The following is a 10,833-nucleotide window of genomic DNA, read 5'->3' as shown; positions in this document are numbered from 1 at the left end:
AGAAGTGGGTGACTGGGTATTTAAAAGATCAAGGCAAGAGGGGTATGCTGGTTGGTCTTATCAACCTGACAGGATTTAAAATCACTTAGGAAACACACTGTGCATATCTGTCAGGGCATTGACAGAGAGAATTAACTGGAAGGAAAACCTTGAATACAGATTTCATCCTCCAATAAGCAGCCCAAATACAGAACTTTGAGAAAAATCAGCCCACATGTGTCTTCCTGTTTGTTTCTTTCTGAGAGAGTGTAGCTGCAGCTTCTACACCCAGCTGGTGTCAGACTTTAGCTTTTTTTTTTTTTTTTTGGACCATCTTATGTGGACTCAATACATGCAGTCCTCCCTGCTGTTCCTCTTGTCCCACAGGCAGGATAATTTGAAAGTAAGCCAGGAAGAAGGAATCAGGCAGTCACCACCTCACAGTAGTTACGCTATTAGTCTATCTGTGAGTCAATACAGTTCTGCTTAATCCAGTGTCTTCCCCAGGTCCATAGACTATGGTTCAGGTTTTAGTAGAAAAAGGTATTTTTCCAACTGAGCTTCCTTGACAAACATTCAGGATTCTCTGAGGACTCTAGTTCTTGTCTATGAAACAGAACAATTCCTATTTCATAGAGTAGATATGAAGCTTCATGCATAGGGCTGGTGAAACAACACACTCTATACTATATTCCCAACATCTTCATGTTGCTTTCAACAAATGAAGTGATGGAGATGGTGATGGAGATGGTGATTTTGATGTACGCTGACCTCTGGTTCCCTAGGAATCACACCTTAGTAACCTCACTATTCCCACTTGCTTCAGAGAGATAAGAGTGTGTCTATGGTCTGTGAGGAAGCAAGGCACCGGAAATCTACGACTGTGGGGCCAAGCAGGATGAACAATTGAAGAAAGAACCAAAAACCAATTAAATAAATTCTAATTTTAAACTTTCAATGGCTCTTTGTGGCTTCAGGAGAAAGGCAATTATATGATTATAATATGAAGACAGTATGCAAATGAACTCATCTTGCCCAAACTCTCTCTCACACTGACATAAGTTGGGAGGAGGACCTGTTGGGTGGGATGTTCAGGAAGCTGGAGGTGGGGAAATGGGAGGTATAAATGATCATTATTCATTGTATACATGTATGAGAATCTCAAGTAGAAAGAAAAATTAAAACAAAATCAATCATTTACATGTCACAAGATTGTCTGTATTTTGGGTATGGCAAATTGAAAACCTCTGAAAATGTCCTCTTCCCAGGCTGTGTTTGTTTTTCTCTCCATTTCTTTACAGTTCTGTAGCAGTTCACAAACAGAGATTTTTGTGTAGTGTGTGTGTGTGTGTGTTAGTGTGTGTGTCTCATGTGTTGGCAATTACTGGCTTTGCCAACTAGACAAGAAACTCCTATAGGCTGAGGACTAACTGCCTGCTTTGAAACCCCTTTGTTTTATCGAACCAGATGGACAGGGAGAATCTGTTTGTGAAACAAATAAGAGTTGACTATAATGAAGCCTCTCAGATACAGGATCTGTAAACAGTTCTCAAAGGGCAAACATGAAAATGTAGTTATTCAGAACTGGAGTAAACAGAAACAAAGCAAGCTTGTGAGTAGCAAGGGGGTATCTATGGTGTGTCATCAATAGTATTGGATGGGGGATAAGAAAGCCTCCAACAACAGTGTTAGAACAGAAGACTAGGACAATGGAGAGTACCAGAGAGACTTGCTGCAGGCAAAGGTATTGAGTCACTGTGTTAATGCAGCTCCCGAGAAGAGGCTCAAATAAAAGGAGAGAATCTGCACCATTTTCCCTTTATGTCTTATCTGCTTCCCTCTCAGGCTATTTTTGGTAAGTCGGTATTAACCTTCTAACAAAATGCCAATTAAAGCAACTTTCAGTAGGCTGTGTTTAGAAGACTCAATCCAAAAACGAAAGTGTATTAGCTCGGCAGTCAGTGTAGATGCTTGATTCTAATCTGAGTTGGATAATGAATGAAATTCTCAGCTGTTGTCACCTGGGATGGCAACATATAAAATGGAAAAGGCTGCTCTCCACGTGACGAGTGCATTTCTCCTAGGCTCCTTTCATTGTGTTGAAATGATATCTCTCTCTCTCTCTCTCTCTCTCTCTCTCTCTCTCTCTCTCTCTCTTGCCACCAATCCTTTCCCCAACAGGAATGTGTTTTTCATAGTATCCCAGCATTCAAGATTGTAGCATAAATAGACAATACACTCTAGTCTGTGCTGATATTTTGAGTGTTTTGTGTGTTACATTGGCATTGGTTGGTTCATGGGAATCTGAAGCCAACTACTTGGCACATTCTATAGTTGTGTCACACGTGCTTGGGGAGATTCCAGTTTATACTCGTGATTTGTTAAAAAAAAGACATCAAAGGGGGAATCAGAGAAAGGTTTACAACCTGGGTCTGCACATACCTTTCCACAGCAATCAGATTCCAACTCTCTTCACATTTTCCATCTTTTAGCTCTTTGTTGTCTGTATTGCTTCATCCTTTCACTATCTGGTCCTCATCCAACCTACTGACTCCTTGTCGGGTATTCCTCATCTCTGTTCCATCTGCCTCACTGTGCTGTCTTAAATTAAACTAACAGTTTCTTTTCATGTGTTTTGATTCTACTTGGGGGCATGTCTTTACATTGTTGACTGGATATTGTCACTCAACCAGAGACAGCCTGATGCTATGAGTACTTGCCCAGCCTATTACTAGAAAAATAATGAGTTTAAAACCCCCGACAATGGGCAAAGAGACACCTCGTTGGTGGTATTGTTCTTCTATCAGGGAGGGGCAGAGCAGTTAGCCCTTTGTTTATCCTAGCTTGATGCCTGACTTAGTGACCAAAGCATTGTTTATGCCTAGGATTCATAAAAATCAAACCAATTTAAATCCAGGCAGCACAGGGCAGAAGGAAGAAGACAGACAGAGAACCACAGACCTATATGCCACCCACTGACCTGCTTTCTAATACTTATCATCAGTGGGTCATAGATACCTGTTTGCCAACCAGCTATGCAGCATGGATGGAGGTCAACCAGCTTCGGGGCCAGCCTGTAACGGGGGGCACCACAATGTTTGAGTATGTGGAGGTCAGATGGGAGAGATACAAGCACACAAGCCTGAGCACTGTGGAGATGGAATTGGAGACTTGAGGGTAGAGAGGAGTAGTCTGTTGTGAGTATCTAGCCCTGCCACTTGGGGCCATGGTGAGGTTCCAGCCAGAGCTGCCGATGAGGAACATGTCTGAGTCCATGGCTACTCAGTGGCAGGGGTCATTGTCAATGCTCATGGCTCATATTATCACTAGAGAATATGGAATTGTCCCTGGTCTGGGCAGCTGTCACAGGGCACCACCTCGTCTAGGGGCTGTTCAGAGCTGTATAGTGCAGTAGAGCTGACCCTGGATATGTAGTCTCAGGTGAACCAGCCCTAAGGGCAAGAATGAAGGAGAGTTCGCCCCAGAGTCACAAGGCCCTGCCCCTTATTGGCTGCTGCATTCAGGAGAGTGAGTTCTGCTCCTCATCTGGGCAACACAGAAGGGCTGGGGATGGTCAAGGGGGATGGGTGAGCTACCCCGAATTTGAAAGCACAGGAGAGCTGTCACAGCCACTTGTCTGTTGTGAGGTAGCATGGGTGTAGGGGTTATACTTGACAACACTCCACTACCACCACTTGTTGTAGTTGGGAGAGCTGGCTCTGGGGTCATGAGAGTGGGTGATCAGGCCCTGCCAGTCTCTAGCTGTAGAACTCTGGGCTCTGCACCTTGTTTGGGCAGCACAGTAGAGCTGGCACTGGTGGAAGGGGCTCAGGTGAGCCTACCCAAGGGCAAGAGTGGGGGAGAGTTTGTCTGAAGTTCATGAGAGTGGGAAAGCTAGCCTTGTCATCTCACTGGCTATAGCGTTCTGGAGTACAGGCCCTGAACCTTGCCTGGGCAACACAGTAGAAACTGTCTCTGGAGGAATGAGTACAGGTGAGTTGGCCCAGACAGCATGAGAGCAAGAGAACTGACCCTGCCTCCCACTGACGGCGGCATTGGGTAGCCCAGCCAGAGCAGTGCTGGAGAGCTCACGCTGGTGGTATGGATAAAGGAGAGCCTGACAAGCTGAGCCAATACCAAGGCCCAGGGTCTGAGATGACCTACCCCCAAATCAATATCATCTGTGAATGGTCAGGACACATGAAAACTGCTGTTTCAAAGCTGAAGGGTCTCTATGACACAGGACAACAGCAGGATGACCTGGAGGAGTCCTGATGAGGATTCAATATTGTCACAGAAGCCAGAGACCTTGAACCAGACCAATGACTCATTGCAATGAATATTTAGAAGTGAAAACATGTGGACAGAGGGAGATAGTGTGGGACACACTGTGACCTACAACAGCTTCCACAATGAGATTGTTTCCTATGCTTTGTTTTTATTGTGGTTTGTATGTGTGTTTTTTATTTTGAGGGAGGTTGCAAGGGCAAAGGGCAAATATAAAGAGACAGTGAGAGGAGCGGGACCGGGATACATGATGTGAAACTCATAAAGACTCAAAAAGACGTTTAAAACAAGGGTTTAAAATAAGAATAAAGAGATAGTCAGGTATGGATATAGAAACTTTTATACAAAGTTATAGATTAATGTAGATGGTAAACGGTAGCGAACTATGGCTGATAGGATAGAAAGAAGGATCGAGGTAGATGGATTCAGAAGTAAACCCTAGAGACAGAGGTAAGAGGCAGAATTATGCAATAATTTAAGGTCAATGTAGACGTCCTATTTTAACCTTTTCCCATTTTTCAAATGATCTTTTAATTCAGTTTCTTAGACAGTCATAAGAGCATCTATCTTACGTCCCAGTTAAAGTTTCTCTCTCTAAGTCTCTAGTTGAAAAGGTAGATATCTAAAATTTTGCTATTATTCAATTTAATATGCTCTTAACTTTGGAAGTTCTTTGGGGCTAGTATAAGAAAATAAAATGTATCAATTTCCTTTCATAATAGAAGTTCTAAATGTAAATAGGTGGTAGGAGCTCCGTCAACTGAACCAAGCAAGGGAACAGATGATGTATATTGGTGGGTAAAACCTTAAGCCGCAGTAAGTTTAAAAGGAGATGCTGTTTTCTGACTTTTGTGTCTTTCATGTTGAAAATCATGTCAATGAGTAGAAGATGTTGCCATATGTGGTGGTTTGAATAAGAATGGCCTCCATAGGCTCATAAGGTATGGCGAGATTGGAGGTGTGACCTTGTTGGAGTAGATGTAACCTTGCTGGAGGAAGTGAGTCACTTGGTGAAGGTTTTGAGATTTCAGAAGTTCAAGCCAGGCCTAGTGGACCACTGTCTCTTCCTGCTGCCTATATATCCAGATATAGAACTCTCATCTCCTACCAGCACCGTGTTGGCCTGCATGCCACCATGTTTTCTGCCATGATGATAATGGACTGAATCTTGAGCTGTAAGCCAGCCTCAATTGATTTTTTTCCTTTATAAGAGTTGTCATAATCATGGCATCTAATCACAGCAATAAAACCCTAAGATACCATGACAGAGCTGCCTGGCACTCTCTTTATGACCTCTCTGCTGTGTAGGAGATGTAAACAATGCGTTTCTTATGTCTAATATCTTTGGAGACCAGAGTAAGCCTCCTTGTGGTGAAGCTGCTCCAACTCATGAGATTGGTTGCAGTCACTTGTCCAGAAGGAAGTTCTGTTTTCTTAAGCAAATGTGAGATTTTTCACAGGGCACTAAATCAGAAAACCAAGCTGCCTCTCCTGGTAGCTGCATTGATAATTAGATATGAACATTGGAGATACGCAATAAAGCACTCTTCAAGGTTGGAGAGGGCCACTTAAGCTTGGTGTGGCTTGCATCCAGCAGTTTCAGGACCTTAGAAAGCTTAAGAGTGAAGGATGAGTACTGACTCTATCAAGTTACCTTGAGAGTTTAGAGTTGATAAGGATAATATAAAGGGAATTATATATTTAAAAATCTTTACCTAAAGATGCTGATGTGGAAGTCAGGAAGTGCATGCTGACAAAGAGCCTGATATAGATGTCTCCTTAGAGGTCTGCAAGAGTCTGACATATTCAGAGGCAGATGCTCACAGCTAGCCATTGAACTGATCATGGGGTTCCCAATGGAGGAGTTAGAGTGAAGACTGTAGGAGCTGAAAGGGTTTGCGGCTCCATGAGGAAAGCAACAATACTAACCAGTCAGAGCTTCCAGGGTCTAAACCACCAGCCTGGGAGCACTTAGGGAGGAATCCATGGCTCCAACTGTATATGTAAGGGTGGATGGTCCTGTCGGGCATAGGTGGGAGAAGAGATCCTTGGTCTCATGAAGACTGGATGCCCCAGTGGGTGGGAATTTGAGGGTGGGGAGGTGGGAGTGGGAGGGGTAGGTAGGGGCACATCTGCAGAGAAGTAGGAGGAGGGGTAAGGGGATAGGGGGTTCCTGGGCGGAGGGGAATGGGGTAAGGGGATAACATATGAAATGTAAATAAAACATCCAATAAAAAAATCTTTACCTAAAATGTCTGAATTTGACCTTGTATGTACTATAATTATTTATACCTGTTACCCAACATCACCAAGACCAGATTCAGTTACGAAAAACCAACATTATCTTCCTGTATCTCAACTGACCTGCTGTCTATCCTCTTCCTCTCCCAGCCTATAAAGAGAAGTGTCCACTCCCGGTATTATGTAGACATTAGTATATCCATTTCAGAAAGTTACTAGGAAGTTTATATAAACTCTGATTTAAGAAACTTTGATGCAAATATTAGGTGTCAGCTGAGATATAAAATTAAAGTTAAACAAAGATCAGATGTTATTCTTGACTGCAACCATGGTTATATGGTCCATCTTCTCCATCTTTTCCTGGCCTCAGGTGTTGTAGTTGTGAAATGAAGACCCACCTGATGTTCGAGTTCTTCCAGAGATACAATGAGATAATTCAAGAAAAGCATGCCTCAGTGTGCCTCATGTACTTCCGGTATTCTGAAGGTTGTCTGTTGGCATCAACATAAAATTTTCTGCAAAGTTTCTCACCTGCTGTGGTCTGCAGCGATGGTGATGGCCCAGATAGTTTGATATTTTCTTGACTCCCTGCAACTGGTGTAGTCAAAAATACTTAAAAAAATTCAAACATCACCTCTACCGCACTATTTGTAGAATAAAAAGACATTTGCCATAGGGAATGCATGTTATCATATGCCGTATTTGATGTATTCCACGCCAGCCTTTCATTATCACTGGAGCAGAGATTTGGTTTGCCAGTTTGGTAACCATCACCATGGCTGATTCACTTTCTTTAGCTTCTCTAACATCCAGGCCCAAGAAATGATTTCTCTCACATATGCATACCTGGGCACCTCTCTTTTACAGGCAGCATTTGGCTGGAGGATTATTTACAAGACAGAGCACCCTGCCTTCCCTGTGTATCAGACATAATGCAGGAAAATGAAATGTCTAGGAGTCCTGAGCAGAGGAACGCAGGGTGCCAGGTCATGGTTCCTATGACTTTGTAGACCCTGTTTAGGTCATGTCCTAGGCTTCATACCTTCTCTTGTTTTACTTGTGCCATAAATATCTCCTTTCTGCCTTTATTTCTAGTAATAGTGCTTTACCTCAGGGATGTAAAGGTTTTCTGTTGCCTCTTCCTGCAGCTATCTCATGCCTAGATTTCTCAGTGCTGCCATGGTTCCTATCTTGGGGTATCTGGTGAAGTGTCACTTTCTCTGTCCATTTCCTGGAGGCATTAAATAAATAGCAACATCTATTTTAACCCTTTCTATCTCATTATGTTGCTTTTAAATTCTCATCAGACAGGTCTTCTTATGGAAAAATTGACTCAGTATAAAAAGCTCATGAGAGCAGGCTGTTCATCATATTTGATCTTAGCTGTTCAGAAAAGCACATCAGGTACTGCTCACTACCACCCCATCAGGATGCCTGGAGCCCCTGTCTCTAAAGTGTCATTCAGGCTTAGAATTGCTTATTGTTGGTTTTAACTCAGGCTCAGCTTTTGGCAGCTAACTCAAATCTACTATTGCTTTGCTTCCATAAATGACTATTCCAGCCTAAAGTTCTCCTATGTTGCTGGAAGAGTGACAAATTCTATCTATGGATTTCTTTGTAGCCTTCTGGGTACAGTATCGGCTAGGCATATATTCCACTATCCATAGAGGTTTTAAGGTTTTCACCCCCAAACCAAGCTGTATGGTATTCCATCTATTATTTCAAATAGCATAATAGTTTATATAACTTACATACACCATTACATATACTTTAAATTATATCTGATACTTAATGTGATATAGAGGCTATGAAAGAATCATTGTACTGTATTGTTTAAGTAATAATGGAAAAAATTGTATTTTCTTTCAATTTCTTTTCATCCAAGATGTGCTAGAATTAATGTGGTAGAACCCAAGGATACATTCAACAAACTGTGCTAGGTCACACGTACAGATGCTGGTATCAGACTCTTCAGATATTAGTGTCACCTTGGCTAATGACCTCGAATCAGTTGCTTAGCTCACTTTTGTGGAAGAAGACAACACAGGTGCTGACAAGTGGATTTGTTCCATGGAAATGGGTTACTCTCATCAAAGCACCATTCCTGGCATATGCAAGGCTTGGTCAATGGCTGTGCTTCTTCTGTTTGTCACCTAAATTACATCCCTGGGCAGATCCAAAGCTTTGTTCCCTGCATGGCCCATAACATCTGCCAGAGCCTCCCACTCAGCAGGTGCTCAATTACTCTGTTGATTTCTGGTAGAATTATTTCCCACAAGAAATGTCACAAGAGATGTTTTGGAAAAGCACACCGAGGCAGTTCTATTTGTAAAGCTGTCTGAGGACTAAGAGGGCAGAGCAGAGACTCAAAGGGAAGTTTCTTAAAGACTCATTTGGGAAACATTTTCTCAATATCTAGTATGATCTAACCACCTCACTCTGAGCTCAAGGGTTGTATCAGAAAGTTCCTTTTTTGTATGAGATATGAGGAGACATATGCAAACGAGTACCTGGGCCAAGGCTAGGAGGACTAAAAGACAGGCTGTGCATGTGTGTCCCTGTCATCTGTGGAAGGGAATGTCCTGGACAATTATAGCTTCAGGATTAGTCAGTGGCCCCTATTTCTGTTTCTGCGTGCTGTACCAGTGATTCTGAAAATGAGAATGGTGCTAAAATTGAAAATGGAATTAGGTCCCTTGGGAACAAGAGCAGAAGTGGTTTGGGAGAAAATATCCAAACTGTAAAACAAGAAGCAGCGATTGGACCACAGTTGCTGATTTTTTCATGTTTCAATACAATTTGAAAAACAGTTCCCAAGACTTAACATTTGTTTACTCATGGTTCCAGCTTGCTAATTAATAGAAGTCCTCCATTCCTCCATGGACTCTGATTAAAAGATATAAATATAAAGATAGCATAACACTGAATGTGTCTAGCAGGGCCCTGTAGAGAAGCCAATATTCTGGCTTCCAGGTCCTCAGTCAGAGCATTTAGTCTCACCTGCCTGTCCCCACCTGTCTCTCAGATCCTCGTCTCTTCTGCAATGGGCTTCAAAAAAGAACAACAAAATTAAGATGATTTTATGATTAAAATGCCAACCTCACTAACAATTTTAGGAGATAAACGATAAAGCTAGGGTTTCTGAAAACACACTTGTAAAACAAGTGAGTTTTATGATTCACCTAATAGTCCTACAGACATGGCTGTGTTCTTACTGAAAGCTTAAGCAGACATAAGACCATTATATAAAAACGGTTTCTACTTCTACATGCTAGCAATGAAACATCAAAAAGCCTAAGAAGATAACTCCATTCACCACAGCAGTAGCAGTAATAAAAATATTAAGAACACATTTAGTAAGAGTGCCAGGCTGGTAACTGGAACACTGTTGAGAGAAATTAAGGATGAAAGTGGGCAAGAGACTAGAACAGGCAGAGGAGGAGGGTACCAGGGATGAACTGCATGGTGGGGGAAATGGGGAGGGGCAGGAAGGACTAAAGGGGAGTGGGGAGGAGGATCAACCAAACTGAAAAGTGTTCAAAAAAGACCACACAATCAGACCCCCCCCAGAGTTCCCAGGGACTAAACAACCAACCAAAGAGTAAACATGGAAGGACCCATGACTCCAGCTGCATATGTAGCAGAGAATGGCCTTGTTGGGCATCAGTGGGAGGAGAGGCCCTTGGTCTTGTGAAGGCTTGATGCCCCAGTGTAAGGGAATGCCAGAGCAGGGAGGCAGGAGTTGGTGGGTGGGAGAGCACCCTCATAGAAGCAGGGTGAGTGGGCATGGGATAGGGGGTTTCTGAAGGGGAAATCTGGAAAGGGGATAACATTTGAAATGTAAATGAATAAAATATCCAGTTAAAAAAAGAATCCAGTTACTGTATAAGCTAATTATATAAGAAGTCACAGACAAATCTAACTGAGGGGAAAGCACTCCTCTGTCCATGCAACAGGAAACTCAGCATTGTCAGGACAAGCACACTTCAGATTCAACATAGCCCAGTCACAAAACCACATGATTTCTTTTAAAGAGAGGCATGAGCTGATCATGACTTTAACAGTGACAAGCAAAGGGCTTGGATTACTGAGTGACAGTTCTGCAAATGACTAAAAGGGGGATTCAGGGTTTTTACTCCAGACCTTATGCCAGCTCTATGACCCCCAGGACTACGGGGAACTGGGGCAGCAACACAAGTGGAGAACAGTGAGTGGAATCAAGAGCACAAAGTGTATTTATCAGAGAAATTTAAAATGTGTTTTTCTTCCAAGGATGGCAACAAAAGTGGGAGCAAGCCACAAAATGAGAGCGTGTACTTAAAATCC

General features: G+C 42.6%; 1 non-coding gene across 1 annotated transcript; it reads left to right on the top strand.

The window, feature by feature from the left end:
* Positions 1-2,731: 2,731 nt before the first annotated feature.
* LOC114613106 lies at positions 2,732-2,873 on the top strand. Its single transcript, XR_003710125.1, has one exon. It is a non-coding gene; the product is annotated as a small nucleolar RNA SNORA48 (small nucleolar RNA).
* Positions 2,874-10,833: the final 7,960 nt, after the last annotated feature.

The sequence above is a fragment of the Grammomys surdaster genome, unplaced genomic scaffold (assembly GCF_004785775.1).
Source record: "Grammomys surdaster isolate TR1022 unplaced genomic scaffold, NIH_TR_1.0 126187, whole genome shotgun sequence".
Taxonomy (NCBI): Eukaryota; Metazoa; Chordata; class Mammalia; order Rodentia; family Muridae; genus Grammomys; species Grammomys surdaster.
Note: the sequence above shows the minus strand (reverse complement) of the source record. Positions and strands in the feature narration are given on the sequence as shown.